This window comes from Protomyctophum parallelum (assembly GCF_964188405.1).
Source record: "Protomyctophum parallelum genome assembly, chromosome: 15".
NCBI classification, from domain to species: Eukaryota; Metazoa; Chordata; class Actinopteri; order Myctophiformes; family Myctophidae; genus Protomyctophum; species Protomyctophum parallelum.
Genome location: NC_139710.1, coordinates 38,633,630 through 38,639,246, shown reverse-complemented (window position 1 = coordinate 38,639,246; position 5,617 = coordinate 38,633,630).

Sequence of the window (5,617 nt, the reverse complement as noted above, 5' to 3'; positions counted from 1 at the left end):
TGCAGGGAGAGTTGGAGAATGACTCTGCCTCCTCTGGGGGGGGCTCTTATATAGATTCGGATTTCTTTGTTCTGCTCTTTTTTTCTTTTCTTTTTTTAAACTTCACATACACTTTTTTTTTTTTTTTTTTATAGCCTGGGGTGATAATACCACCCGCGCCCCACGTGACACTTAACCCCTTCACTTCAATGCTGCAGTGCGTGTGTGTGTGTGTGTGTGTGTGTGTGTGTGTGTGTGTGTGTGTGTGTGTGGGGGGGGGGGGGGGGGGGGGCGAACTTCGATTCAAAACAGATGACCCACCTGTGGTTCAAGTCCTTTTTTTAGAGGGTTTTCGGTTTATCTGCACGGATGATGCAAATGTTAGTAAGGGGGGTACAAGCCAAACCGTGCACGTGCATGATGATGAGACAAAAGGAATTTACTCCACTTGGTTATATTTATCCAAACAGAGAGAAAGTGGGGGTTCTCTCTCTCTCTCTCTCTCTCTCTCTCTCTCTCTCTCTCTCTCTCTCTCTCTGTGTGCGTGTGTCTGTCTGTCTGCGCGCGTGTGTGTGTGTGTGTGTGTGTGTGTGTGTGTGTGGGCGTGCGCGTGTGCGTAAGAGACAGCTAGAAGACAGAACAAAGACAATGAAAAAATATCAATAATGAAGTTGAACAATGGACTTCCATTAAGCCAACATAAATCATACACATGATTTGGAAACCGAATGGAAAAAACAAACAAAAAAACAATTGATGCAGACAAGGATAATATTTAAACAGGACGTTTAGCCTATATTGGAGCCAAGCAGCCATACTGTATGCAGGATGACATTTATAAAGGAGAGAATGTCTAGTAGGCCTAGGCCTAAACCGAGGAACTGAGGATGTAAGTGTGTGTGTGTGTGTGTGTGTGTGTGTGTGTGTGTGTGTGTGTGTGTGTGTGTGTGTGTGTGTGTGTGTGTGTGTGTGTGTGTGTGTGTGTGTGTGTGTGTGTGTGTGCGCGCGCGTCAGACAGACAGACAGACAGACAGACAGACAGACAGACAGACAGACAGACAGACAGACAGACACAGACAGACAGACAAATTCAGCGTCTTGGAGAGAAACAAATCGAGAAACAAGCCTGGGTCAAAATTATAGGCTATAACCTACATGGATTATCTCAAATGTTCTGTATAGTGGTCCCATTAATGGTTGTTGTTAAAGTGTAGTAGCATATCTTAGGTTGATAAAAAACAAAGGTTAAAATATATATATATATATATATCATGCATGTCTTGGGATGTTTGTTTTGAAAGAGAACTTATTGACTATAATAACGATTATACTTATCTCTTGACTCTCCCTTTCATTTGTTTGACATGTGTTGTTTTTTCTAAGAAGTATTGAATGTTAATGTTAATGTTAATGTGATTATTATTTGGGGAAGCTCTCCCTCATGCCTTTGACACACTGAGAGCTATTTTCTCATCTTTGTTTGAAATGAGAATGACAACTAATCAAAATGACGTATAGTTAATATAAACTAGAAGCGCGACCCGCCTCTCAAGTCTAACGCCACGAATCTGTGTCGCAGTGTGATCCGATTGAGAGACACACACACACACACACACACACACACACACACACACACACACACACACACACACAGGCGCAATAAGGCGGCACTTCCGCATGATGCTCGGCCTTGCGTCACGGTCTATGACTTGCCGAACTGAACTGTGCACGAACTGTGCGCTCACAACTTGTTACCGGCTCAAATGTATATAGATGAGTTGCTGGGCCGAATGTTCGGTCAGTCAGTTAGTTGGTCAGTCGGTCGGTCAGGTCAGGTCAGGTCAAGACATGCGAGTCTATAGGCAGATTCACAATTCACACTAATATCCCCGGATTCTCACTTCATGGGACCACTTGGCAGATGTTGTGGTTAGTGTGAATGCTGCGTACCGTTCCCCGGAGCAGATCACCCAACCGTTCCCGGGACTGTCCGGGGAATGGGGATGTAGTTTTGGGACCGATTGAACTGTGCCCGGATTACGGATAGCTGCAATGTGAAAGCCATCCGTATTAAAAGGCCAATGTGAATCATGGCCAGTGGGGATCAGCCAGGCAATCGTATTTGGGAACAGTTCGAATCAATCTTCCCTAAGTGTACTTGGATGTGGTAGAATCAATCTGACTCAGTGTACTGTGAATCTTCCCTAAGTGTATACTTGAATGTGGTAGAATCAAGGCCAATGTGAATCATGCCCAGCAGGGACCAGGTATTCGGTACCAGTTCGATTCAATCCGACACGATGTGAATCTGCCCAGATTCACATATATAGGCTGGCCAGCTGGTCCAGCCAAAAAATACAAAGTATGGGAATGAGAAGATGTGGATGCAATTTATTATGTTTTCAGAAAACTTGGAGAAGTCTTTGAAAGTCAAATTATTTGACTGGCCCCTCGCCAGAACATTATTCCATGGGTCAGTTGAGTTCATTTCTGTAATTATGGGCACTAATAGCAGTGAAGAATTTAGCCTGTACTATTCTCAGCATAATGGCTGTCAGGTTTTAAAAGTTGTTTGGACAGGAAAGGGGCTCTAATAAAATCCAATTTGCCTGACAGGGAATTGCAAAGCTCCAAGCCACAGCAAGCCTGTTATCAGAACATCAGAACGAACAGTGAAAGAGAGAAGGAAAGGGAGAGGCTTCGAGACTTCTGAGCTATGGCGCAAGAGTGTCACTTCTAATTAAGACAGCTGGGTACTGTAATTAACCGTATATTGCCTGTAGATTTATTACACCCAGTAGCCAATTACCGTACATTGGCTTGGTCAGTTATCTGATGTACAGTACTGTACGACAGTGGTGGAAAGTAACTAAGTATACATTTACTCAAGTATTGTACATAAGTAGTAAGTACAATGTTTAGGTATTTGTAGTTTACTCGAGTATTTCCAAATTCCCAATACTTTTACTTCGATCTACTCCACTACATCTCGGATCCAAATATTGTACTTTTACTCCACTGCATTTATTTCAAAATGTTTGTTATAGTAACTTTGTAGTTTTGGATTGTTGTGCATTAACCACTTCAACCCTACATATATCGAGCATTTGAAAATGTAGCTGATCTACAAAGTCACAAAGGACCTATGTGACCTTTACTTCATAAAGGACCTACTGTATGAAGTAAAGATGCAAGAACATCAAATCAACTGACATGCCTGCCTTTCCCACAAATTCCATAAGTCATATAGGTTGACTATACATAATATATAGTTTCTATAGAGCCTGGAGTAGAACATAATCCCAGCTTTAGTTTTTTAGGTTCATGTCGGGTCTCCTGTCAAGATGTGAAATGACAGGCTGTCAGGCAGCTACAGGCCCAATTACATGGGTGTTGCATTTTAGGTTGTATAATGTATATAAAACTCATCCAGTGCCACCAGGTGGATACCAGTTTTGGCCCTCGTTGCCACCGAAGCCCATTATAAATAAAATAAGGAATTTGTAATTATATTGTGCATGTAATGTGCATATCATCACCTGAACACCAGATTAGAGGAATTTTCGAAATCTGGATGAAGTAAAAAAAAAGAAAATACATTGAAAATATTTATTTTTTTATTTCTTTCAAAAAGGCGTCCAAAGGCGCCAATGGCAACGAGGGCGTCACGGGAAAGGCGTCTAAGGGCGTCATGTGGCATTGAAGTAGCCTGGTTAATAAACCAGACAGAATCAGCCGTTGGCAAAAATAAATTGCCTGCCGGCGGATTACGGTCTGGAGAGGCTCAATTGTACGCCCATTTCCTACACCAGAGAAATGGGGCGGCCAATCGGGACACGGTATGCAATATGGGCGGGCTGGTACAGTGACTTTCAATGCTTGAGACCTTTGACTGACAGTAGCTCTGACCAATTGCGTCAAAGAGAAAATGTTTCAACCCGCCCCCCCCTGGAAGTGAAATCCAAGCTGAGCCTCCCCAGACTATAATATCCCGCGGTCCGTGCAATATTAGTCTGGTTTATTAACCAGGCTAGGTTTTTAAGGCCCCATTTACACTGGCAGCCGAATCCAGCCTGAATCAGATCTGTGCCACATCCAGATTCAGATCAGATTCAGATCCAGAATCCGATTTGTTTGAAATATGTCTAAACACAAACAAGTCACATGGAATCCGATTTTTACAAATCTAAATCTGACCTGAGCTGACATTTCAGAGGTGGTTTCAAATCTGATTTCAGCAGATCTGTCTCAGTCTGAACGCAGTAACCTGATCTAAAATCGGATTCCATGTGACTTGTTTGTGTTTAGACTTCAAACGAATTAGGTTCCAATCTGGATGTGGCACAGATCTGATTCAGACTGGATTTGGCTGCCAGTCTGAACACACAGATCTGTGACAGATCCAATCTGGTCACTTGAAAAGTGATGCAGATTTGAGAAATATGCAGTGTGATGCAGATTTGAGAAATATGCAGAGTGATGCAGATTTAGTGGGATGCAGATTTGAGAAATATGCAGATTTGAGAAATATGCAGTGGGATGCAGATTTGAGAAATATGCAGTGTGATGCAGATTTGAGAAAAATGCAGTGTGATGCAGATTTGAGAAATATGCAGTGGGATGCAGATTTGAGAAATAAATCAGATTTTAATCGGATGTGACTGCAGTCTAAATATGGGGCCTTAGTTGGACGTTTTAGTTGGTTATTTGTTTTATTTATTTATTGTTTGTGAATCAGCATGTCAGTTCATCGTTTGTTAAATGAAATGGAAGATCTGTCCTGTAATTCCATATAGGCTAATTTGGAAGCATGACACTTTATATTATACCCCAAAAATGACACATTTTCTATCAATTACACACCCCATGGAGGTAAGTAAGTACACACTCCATCGATACTTCAATCAATCAATCAACCAACCAACCAATTGCCAACTAACAAACCAATCAATCAATCATAGTGTACTCGTCTCTCACTAATGTTTTCAGTTGTATATAAGGACATACAAAGACGCTTCATTGAATTTCTAATGGCAGGTTCAGAACCTGCTGTCACATCACAGTACAAGTAAGGTGGGTGGGTAATAAACGTGGTTGTGCAAGGCTCATCGTTGCATTTAAAAGAGAAAGAGAAGAGAGGAGCATAAAGTGCATAATATGCTGGACTGTGTGTTGTTCACATTCATAGTAGCCTATTGATATGCACACGGCTGCCATCTTGCCAGCAAGGTGCTACCTAGACATATATAAAGGCTAGATGGCTCAAGGTGGAGTCTCTGACATAGTTCACCCGGCAGCCATCTTGCTGAGGGGCTACAGTACAGTATGTTCTATGGCAGCTCAAACAAAAATAGCCATAACTCCCTCAAATCCTGACGGATTTACAAACGGGTTGTTTTATTACAAACGTTGTCAACGTGGCTATGATTCAGGACGCTTATCTGCTTAATTTTGTTTTTTCTCTAAGTAAGGTGGGTGGGTACGTCTCTGACGTTTATAACAAACCAAACCATTAGAAAATCGGTTGAAAATTTAGCAAGTTATGGTTATTTAAAAAGTACATGCCCAAACACACAATGTAGCAACGTCGCTCTCCATTGGCCAGAGCGCGGTTGAGCCATCTAGCTTTCTTATCTAT